The following is a 10,768-nucleotide window of genomic DNA, read 5'->3' on the forward strand; positions in this document are numbered from 1 at the left end:
TAACAATACTAGCTCCATCTGCTCCCTGCTTGTTGATCGAAGCATTTTTCCAAAAGTCAATGATCAGGTCCTTGTGGATGACTGGATTAGCACGTAGGGCTTGAGAAATCCTACAATTGTTCAAACCCACCATCATGGATTTGAATTCTTGATGAGCAGCAGGTGGATCCATTAGATATCCCGCAATGTTGTGAGAGTCTATGAATTTTAGTTGCTCTGCCATTTATCTGCACCAAACTACCCAAGTAAGAATTAATTTTAAATTAATTAAATTGAGATTGAAATTTGATTTGAATCAAAGTCAAAGTTTTAGTCGTTTTTGGTTAAGGACAAATTTTCAATCGATTTTGGTTAAGGTCACGATTTTAGTCGATTTTGGTCAAAAAGATTGATTTCAGTCAAAACTCTTATTGACTAGATGATTTCAGTCAACGTTGATTAACTTCGGCCGAGAACCCAGTTTTTGGTCAAGCCTCCATCTGATTTCGGTCGGATCCTGGTTGAACCAAAAACCCGAAATCTCCTCGGGACTTGTTCCAATTCATATTTTTGAAAAATCTTCGAACAATCCACTTGAAAACCTTCAAATCTATGCAATTGAGTATACCAAAAAGAACTTTAATGACAATGCCATGATTGAAAATCAAAAATCTACCTGATTCACCGAACAATTTTCAACAAGAACCACGATTGAGTAGGTTTTAGTAGAAAAGAACTCGAAGAGAGAAGAAAGAAAGTGACGATGGCTGCAATAATGGCTGTTTGGGGTTTTTCAGTGAAAAACCCTATTCAGCCGAAAAGGAAGTATATATATATATATATATATATATATATATATATATATATATATATATATATATATATATATATATATATATATATATATATATATATATATATATATATATATATGACCAAAAATTCTAGAGACCCACTACAACCTATATCGGCCCATGAAGATTAACCCAAATTTAATAAGAGGGATTTCTCTCGATTTTACATTTCAAAAACCAAAATAACAAAATTAAAATAAAATTAAACACACATGTTTTACATATATATTTTTAATTAATTTTAAAATTTTTTTAAAATTTTAAAATTTTATATTTATTTTTAATTTTTTTTATTTCTTTTTATTTGAATTTTATTATTTCCCCACTTAAATTTGTGCATAATAATGAGAATATGTACAAATTTAAATAAAAACAAAAATGTAATCCACAACAAAAACTTTTTGGGATTAAACGTTATGAAGCAAACTAATGAGGTTTATCAGCACACACGTTCATGAAAAGCTCTGGTCAATCATTGATATTGTGATCCACTTAAACATAAATAAGATTTTTTAGGACAGATTATGAGTGACTATATATAGCTACTATATTCCTAGATAGACCATTTTGTCTGACGACGACCATGGATATTGTTGTCCACTTAAATTTAGCCAGTAAAATCTACTAGTTTGCCTTTAGTTACGGGTGTTGTTAGTGTTAGTGCACTAGAACATGTTCCCTACTTCATGGCATACCCTAGTAATCGAATAAATTTCTTCAGAATCCTTTACTTTAGGTGAGTAGTTAATCATTGTGGAATGCATATGTTGTGTCCCAGGTCGGATCTACCAATCACGCAGAGGGGACAACATATGACGAACATAGAGAGTAAAATATTTGAGATTTGTAGGAGACAATATACTGACTTGAAAGAAGTGAACATCATCTGAGTGCAAATGTTGTGTCCCAGGTCGGATATTCTGATCACACAGAGGGGACAACATATGGCTTACTAAGAAAGAAATAATAACGATTTTAAACAGACCCAATTTATCAGAACCCCTTAGTCATCCCCTGTCAATACCAGAATAAAGGACACTAGTCTACATTCCAATGAAGTGTTGAGCCACAAATCCAGATGATAGTTAGCTTCAATTTAAGTCATAAGCCTCCTTGTCTATTTTACTGTTAAATCTATTCAAGTGTCGTATTGTCAGTCCAAATGAGGTTTTCTACGTCCAAATGAGTTTACATTGTCTAGTCCTTTAGCCTTAGTCCTTTATGCCTACCAACACATTGAACACAAAGTTTAGACAATTCAGCTTTAGTTCTTTACACGTATTTCGTTTGCCCTTTATCACTAACTCATATCACTTCCCCAAAGATTGACACAAATTTCCTTTTCTAAAAGTAAAACAAAATGAAGGAAAATAAGAAATACTAAATGAAAAGAAATTTTGGTCTTCAAAACGTATCATCTTAAGAAATCCCACAAGCACGAGTTTGGTTTTAGAAAAATAAGTTTTTGGACGATCGAAACACATAGAAGAGAAGAGTCAGAAAATTCAAACCGTAATTTAGCAATTGAAGAAATCCCCATTTGTGATCTTTCCTTTGCCTTTTCCCACAAAGGACACATGCTCTCCATTAAAATTCTGAATGTCATGCAGAAGAGAGATGTCCCCTGTCATGTGCCTAAAATAGCCACTATCAACATACCGAAGTCTGATAATGTTCATCCATAGCTGCTCCGACACAAAGTGTGGGATTCATTGGTTTTGGGAACCCAGTCCATTTTAAAACTAGGTTGACCTTTTCCATTTATGTATGACACGCGTTCCCAAGTCATATCCTGTTTATCAAACACAGAGGATGAATAGATGTTAGGAAATTTTGATGATTTGGGAGTGGAAACTTTTGCTACCCATATGTAGTCAGGTTTAACCATTTTCTTGTTTACTCGGATGGATGCTTCAACACTTGCTTTGGAACTTGAGACCGATTGCTGAGATGACTTTGTACTTACTGATCTTGGTCTCACATCAGATCTCTTGTCAGACATGACCTTATTGTTCTTGAGAGTCTGATTTTTGGTCTTTTTAGCATTCCAATCACCATTGCTTGAATGTGACCTCGAAGGATTCCTTGTGGAAGATCTCCCCCTTGGCACGTCCTGCCACCATTGTTTATAGTATGGAACATATGAGAGATGTAGGTAATTTCTAGCAATGTGACCGAGAGTCCCACAGTTAAAAAAAAGTTTTTCTTTTCAAATAAATAAGATTGTGACTTGGTCCTTGTCCAAATGAAGTTTGTTTCAAAGAACTTCCACAAGCACAATCACATTTGTTAGACTGTTTAACAAATTTTTGTGGCTTGAATTTTTTAACAGTGGGATTATCATCATCATAAGTTTTTGAAGCTTTTTCATCAGAACCAGAATTATTTTTGTTCTACTCAAACCCACCTTGCACAGTTACTTTGTCTGCACATGAAGTAGAAACATTAGTATCGTTCACATTAATAGTCTCATTTGGGCCGGATTGTTCAATATTAACTGAAACAGTGACAATAGGTTGATCATTTTGAACATATTTTTCTATCTTTATGGTTTTAGAAGTTGGAGTAGGAGGTGATACACTGTGATACCCTAGACCCTCACCCTGTTTGTCTTTCCTTTTTAATTATTTTTCTATCATTGAATCAACAAACTCACTTGACACATCGAATTTCTTATAATTAAATTCAACATCCTTAAATTTAGCCTTTAATGCATCAAGTTCCGCAGTTAAGTTTGCAATTTTCTCTTTGGCAAAACGATAGTGAACACATTTGGTGTTGTATTCTTCTTTAATCCTGCTTAAATCTTTAGTTTGCGCTTCTAATTTTTCTATAAGCAGATTGTTTACTTGCTTGCTTGCCCTTAATTTAGTGTCTCAAGAAAAAAAAAATTAAAAACACGGAGGGCGCTTTATCTTAAACGCACGTCGTCTGTACCTGTCGCTTTATAATTTTAATGAAACGCGCTTTTAGTAGACAAGGGGGAAACGAAATCCCTAAAATTTTGAGAACTCGCCTTGTTTTTTCTATCTTCTATCTATTTTTCATCCTTGAAATCCACTCTCCCCACTATGATACTTTCTCCTCTAGATCTCCCTTCATTCTCTACCTCCTGTCTCTCTGTAAACCTCGAAGGTGAATCGTAATTGATCTGCGAGGTCTCCTTCTTTTTCTTTGTTTTCTCAGGTACGACATCATCCCAATCCATTAACCCCTTTCATTTTTCATTAAAAAAACCCTAATTGACTTGGCAAGTTCATGAACCAGATGTAGCACATTCCAAACTGGGGATTTAACCAAACCCGATAGAGCCATTGACGGAATCCTTGGATTCAATCAACAAGGACTCTCTGTAATCGTGCAACTTTCTTCACAAGGGATCGCTCCAGGTCTTCAATCTATCAATCTACAATGGCCATTGTCAAGTTACATCAAATCAAGGTCTAGTGTTTCAAATGCTTCAAGTTCTTCCCAAATAACTTCCCCTCCCAAGATGATTTTCCTCAATTTTCTATCGAACTTAGTAGCTGTTGAATCGGTGCATGTCTGTGTGAAGAACCTGCCCCGAGATCTGTTACATTTATGAATGAGGAAGATTTGGTAAGTTAACTCACTCGATCTTCTACCACTCTCGTGTTTTCAACACATAAAACACAGACAAACCTTGAAGAGAAATTTCAAGTTTTTAAATAAGAATCCTCAAAAACCATCGTGATTTCAAATGAAACCCCTCCCCTTAGAGTCCAGACGCTTCTTCTCTGTCGATAGCACATAAAATCTTGGTTTTCTATTGTTTCTATCGACCAGAGACTTTCAATGGAGAATACAAAACCTGGAAAGAAAGACTCAGATGCCTAGAAATTCAAGGGCGTAAACAAAGTTTTTCGATCTATGATCATCTCTCTCTCTCTCTCTCTTGCTTCATCTACTCTGTTTTATTGTGTTCTTCTGATATGATAATCAACAATCTTTTTTCTCTATAAGATAGTCGATCCAAGTGACCAAAGGGATGGTGACCAATTATATTGGGATATTCAAAACCTTTTGTTTGGTAACACTTCACCTGACTACTTACCCTTGGAGTTTAGGGCTCTAAAAGTTTCTCTTGAGGTTGTTTGTACATTTCTGCTGGAGGTGATGGAGCTGGTAACAGCAATGGAGCTTCACGAGCACTTGTAAAGGATAGGTTTTTCTTTTCAACTATCTATTATATCTATAAAAAAGAATTAAAATTTTGGTTGATATATAAACTGAAATGTGGTGGTTTAACATTAGGTTGAAGATCTTCAATGTTCATTTTGAAGAGCTTCATCAAAGACAATCTCAATGGAAAATTGTTTATTGATTACATAACAGTGCTATCCAGCTGAAAAAATAAACTAAACCCTAGTTCCTCTAGAACTCAATTTCATGTCCTAGAAGTTATCATGATGTTATTGGCAGCTGAAACCAGTTCAGTGAAGTAAGTTGTTTGCTTCAATTGCATATCTTTTTGGTTTCAAAGTAACTTAGTTAATTTGGATTTTATGTTTTGTTTTAAATTATATGTTAATCACGCTTTGATTTGTTTCTGTATATTGTCTGCGGTGTAGTTGAAAAGCTAGAGAGAAAAGGGAGGAAAAAGCCATGGAAGGGGATGACAGGGATGTAATGTTGGCATGCATAATACGGGAACCCTTTTCACTTTCTTGGGGTTGGCTTCTTTTGCGATACTTTGAGTTGTTAATTGGCAGCCATGGCGGATATACAGGTACTTCTTCCTTATTTCCTGTTTTGTTAACCAGTTTTTGTCGTTATGGGTTCTCATTTGAAGCAATGGAGAATTCAATAGCTTTCTTTGACTATTGTTTCTTTATCAGTGGTCTACAAGATCACCTCATGTTACATTCTTCAGCTAAACAGAACTTGAAAGTTAAAAAAAAGGAAGATTTGGAAATTGGATATATAAGTATATAACATTACATTTTGAACCTCTTAAATGTTCAACCATAAGTAGGAAACTTTTGATTAACATGCCTTAAGTTATTAATCAGTTGGTTTCAATTTGTTCATTTTGAACCTCTTAAAAGTTATCACCTAACACTTTCTGTTATTATTGTTATATTTGCTCAGTTGGAACTTTGCTAGAAAATGGCCAAGTTTCCCCCAAGGCCCTCAATTGGGAATACTATGCGGTTTTCTATCCCTCTGTGTATGGCTTGTTGTCATTTCTCCAGTTGTAGTTCTTATCACATGGGGATGTTGCTTAATCTTAATACTTGGTAGAGATATTATTAGTTTAGTAGTAATTATGGCTGGAACTGCTCTTCTTTTGGCATTCTATTCCATAATGCTATGGCGGCAAACACAGCATTACCTGATGCCCTTTTCCCTTCGGTGCTTGGTAGGAAAATTGTTATTAGTCAAGCTCTATCCAAGGTATATTATTTTGTCATGTACTTGGTCTAATGTATGAAAGAATGGGACAACCACAAAAAGGTAAAATGTTGATGACTTGATTCTTCCCCATTCTTTCCTTATTTATATGTTAACATTGCACTAAACTTTCTGATTCACAAGTTATGGTAGTCTCCATAATTCGGTCCATTTTTTTTCAAATGTCTTGATCCTTCGTGTGTCGTTGCAAAATTAATCAATTCCTATAAATAAAAGTTGCACCGAGTCAACCTGGTACCCACCTAAGTACATCGAAGCCTCCGTCATTTTAGATTTTTTTTAATAAAAAAAGAAGAGAGAGAGAGAGAGAGAGAGAGAGAGAGAGAGAGAGAGAGAGAGAGAATACTTCTAGAAGTAATCTAGAATGAGGCACTTGTGGGACAGCTGCTATTAGTAAATTCATTGCAGCATCTGCACTACTAGTGATCTACAAACATGCAACAAATATGATAATAAAAAATTGATATAACAATGCTTCATGAAGCATTTATTTCTAGAAATCACAATAATCAGTTATAAATAAATTTATATAAGTGTTAGAAATGCAATGCATACCAAGTAATTGAGGCGGAAAAAGTGAATATAAAGAATAGGGATAATATGCTCTTCTCCTTTTCTGTTGTCGTTTTGAGTGCTTTTTTTTATAAATGTCCAAAGCTGTATCCAAATTTCCCTGTTTATTATAAAATATAAAGTCAGTTTTTTGCTACAAATGCAAATAAAATAATAGTCATGATTGATGATTGATTATGTTTACCAGACGTTGCTCCATATTAGCCTCTTTTATTGTGGTTTCAATGAAAGATGAATCATATTCAAAAGTATCACAAAGCTGAAATGCAGCACGAGCTCCTTCAATATCTCCTATTTTCTCTTTATATCTTGCATTCAAAATATGTACCTCTGATACATCCTGTATATCAAAATATATACAAGAAATGTGAAAAGATTTCTAATCCTTATAAAATTAAACTTACTTTGCATCTGATGTATATTTCTGTTTGGTTTGTAAATCTGCCAAAGGAATTGGATTTTGGAATATAAACAAGAGTAAATTACACGATTAGTCCCTATAGTTTGGGGTAATTTATGTGGTGATGAAGATATTGAAAGGCCAGATTTGCTTTCTTTGGTTCAAACTCATCATGCACAGGTGCATGCATTATTACATATTTACTCTCCTGCACTCGATGGGTGGATTGCTAGTATCATGTTTCATATCACTCCATTTTGATGTATGTACATACAACCATTGGATGTCTTTTGCCATTTTGATGTATGCACATACAACCATTGAATGTCTTCTTTCTAAACATGATTCCCAATTTATCTTTTTTGTTTTTCTTATTTTGGGTATTTTTTTCCTTATTTTCTTTGGTTATAATCTTTATAGGTGCAGAAGGATGACATGATTCTTGATTCATTGGTGCTTCCACCAATAAATGGGAGAAATATGACCTGGTTCATTTAATTTTGTGACTTCAGAACATGGTCACTTTATACTGTGACATTATTTGTGTGTGATGCTGACAATTTTCGAACCAAGGCATGCGAAGTCTCCATGTCAGCGTTTATGGAGTCTCATGACCCAATATGAAGTCTCCATGTCAGTGTTTATGGATCCACATCCCATAAGTAGGGCTAGTTTGGGAACCTATAGAGTAAATTAATGTGCCTAATGAACCTACAAACTTGTATTGCTAGTATTTACTTCTTGATTTGTTGATATTATCTTCTTTCATTGTTGTGTATCCATATGGTATTTACATGCTTACCCAACTGTGTTGCAGTTTTACCAAATTGGTCATTGCAAATATAGAGAATCTTGCAGATTCAATCACTCCAAATCTGAGCCTGAAAACTCTCTCCAGCGACTTAACATTCTCGGTTTTCTAGAAAGATTGGTGATTACTAATTTATCCTTGTATAGCTTTTCATACAAAGAGGTTCAATTTATGCTTTGCTCACTACTTTGTAAGTTACTAAAGTATACTTCATATATCAATGGTGAAATCAGCATGACAGGAGGCATTTCATGTATTTTTTTGAACATACATGTTAATGGTAACGTGTCTAAGGCTGTGTTTTGTCTTTACTTGTTCCTAATTTCGCTTTTTAATATTTCTGCTTAAATATGAAATTTCGAGGCCTTAAACTTATTGTATTGTAATCTAGGTTTTCTTTGACATTTATATGTTTTACCTTCTTATTGTGGGATTCTTAAATCATTTTGTCATTTTTTTTAGATAATCAAAAAAGAAAATATGATTCTTATGGAAGATGTGAGTAGAGATCTGCAAGTTCAGCATGGCAAGTTTTAGTATTTTATTTCACCTTCAATATTTTATATTTTAGAATTTAGTTAGTAAGTGTCACGATTTGGGGTATTTTAATAATTTCATTTGGCATTTTGATGAGGCGGTAACTACATATTGTGAACTTTTCATAGCTAGATGTACAAACACAACTAAATATTTTGCAAGCCGAAAAGTGATCGGAGAAAGTTGGTTGCACTTAAGTTCATTGAAGCAGTAACTCTTTTATATACAGCTGATCCAAGTGACTCTTCTGAACCACCTGAAGATCAAACTTATGGAGGTATTTATCCTCCACTATCAATAAGTTATATGTTCTTTTGCATGGTTATTGAGTATTGATGATGCTTTTTGTCTGATTACTTGTGTTGTAGAGTTGCCAGATGAATTTAACACAACATGGATTCATAGAGGGGGTCCCATACTTAATGTTAGTGATTTATCAATTGAAGCAAGTAAGAACTTAGGTTTGTTGCTTGATCAACTAAGGTATCAAGTTATGAAGCTACTAAGCAATATGGTGGTTATTGTGCTAATCAAGAGGTATCTGATCTTTGTCATTCAAATATATATGCTATAGTGCTTTCTATATTAGTAATTTCTCATTACGATGTGTTGTTTCTTGTGCAATTCTATTTTTAGGAGATATTTTACTTTATTAGATGTTTAAAGTTACAGGACATGATTATGGGCACATCATGGAACATTTTACGGCAGTTGTTGGTTTTCCTCTTGGTGATCCATCAATGAAGTGGCCAACTTGCATCATGTAATAACATTTTAGGGGATGATGTAGGTATATGTTTTTTAATGAATAATGTAATCATATGTATGAATATGAAATAAAGTTTGTTATTTAGTATGTGATAATCATGTATAGGGGAAAACAACTTCTATTGACTTCTTTTATCTTTCCATGGATCGATTATTTGTATGACATTAAATTTTATGCAATGGATTGTATATTTTGTATATGGTATTTTATTTTTTGTTATGAGACAATAAATGAAAATATAATTTGAAAATTAGTAAATATATAAACAATATTTTTTTAACATTTAAAATTATGATACGCAAAAATGTGTGTCATCTTCATTTACGACATGACCTTTTTTGACAGGGGCTTCCTTGATACGCATTGCGTGTCATAAACACGCGCGTCGTAAGGTTACGACACGCAAATGCGTGTCGTCTTCCTTTATGACAGGGCCTTCCTTGATACGCATTGCGTGTCGTAAACGCGCGTCATAAATGAGCTTCGTAAATAGACGACGCTCAAAAGTGCGTCGTCTCTCTTTATGACAGGGCCTTCCTTGACGCGCATTTGCGCGTCGTTTGAGCCTTTTACGACACGCAATGTGCGTCGTAAAAGGCTGTTTTTTTAGTAGTGCTGATTGATTTTAACTGAAAACCAAAATAATACTCTTTGACCGAAAATACCAATAGTCAACAACCTGATGATCGAGAACCTTAAAGGTCAAAATTTTTGACCGAAATCCCTAGAATTCAAAAGATTGACCGAAAACAGTTGCACGAGAACTATATGTTTTGGCCGTGAACTCTTCCCTTTTTCCTTTGTACCAAAAACACCAAGTGGTCGCCGAAAACTCTGAGACCTAGCCGAAAACGAGGTTTTTGATCGAGTTTCCTTATCCATTGAATCCCAAAATTTGGTAAATCACCAAAAACAATTTCCAAAGTAATTTCTTCCAAAATTAGTGAAGAACACTAAGAAAATGATGAACACAAAGAACAACTTGGCGATGAAGAGCAAATCCTTTTTCAATACAACCCAAAAACACCACAAACTAATTAATGTTTCGAAAAGAAATTGATACCAAAATAGCCTTAAGTCGTTTTTTAAGGCTCTGAAACCACTTGTAAGTCCCTGAACTAAGATCTATCAAGATACCAATGCAATAGTTTGATTAATGTGGAATCTTAATCAAACTATGATAAGAAACAAATAATAGAATATATCAAGAACACATTACAAAATGAATGCACACAATTCTATTGATTAATATCAGGTACATTCGATTACTCTTCAACTGTCAATAGACTCCAACCCACCAAAAATGCATTCGTTTCAAATGACTATACACATACCATATTTATACTAAGGTCGATAACCTAAAGCCCAAATATAAAAGGCCCACCGAAATCACACTAATCCCACCGAGA

General features: G+C 34.2%; 1 long non-coding RNA gene across 11 annotated transcripts; it reads left to right on the forward strand.

Moving 5' to 3' along the window:
• Positions 1-3,826: 3,826 nt before the first annotated feature.
• Positions 3,827-9,556, forward strand: LOC111901147 (uncharacterized). 11 transcript variants are annotated; one of them, XR_006184450.2, is made up of 6 exons: positions 3,827-4,019; positions 4,101-4,433; positions 4,922-5,019; positions 5,109-5,295; positions 5,426-8,867; positions 8,959-9,556. It is a non-coding gene; the product is annotated as an uncharacterized LOC111901147 (long non-coding RNA). The 11 variants fall into 11 exon arrangements; XR_006184444.2 differs by having other exon boundaries at positions 4,101-5,295; positions 8,959-9,127; positions 9,257-9,556; XR_006184446.2 differs by having other exon boundaries at positions 4,101-5,295; positions 8,959-9,127; positions 9,263-9,556.
• Positions 9,557-10,768: the final 1,212 nt, after the last annotated feature.

Source organism: Lactuca sativa, chromosome 6, assembly GCF_002870075.4.
Source record: "Lactuca sativa cultivar Salinas chromosome 6, Lsat_Salinas_v11, whole genome shotgun sequence".
Lineage (NCBI taxonomy): Eukaryota > Viridiplantae > Streptophyta > Magnoliopsida > Asterales > Asteraceae > Lactuca > Lactuca sativa.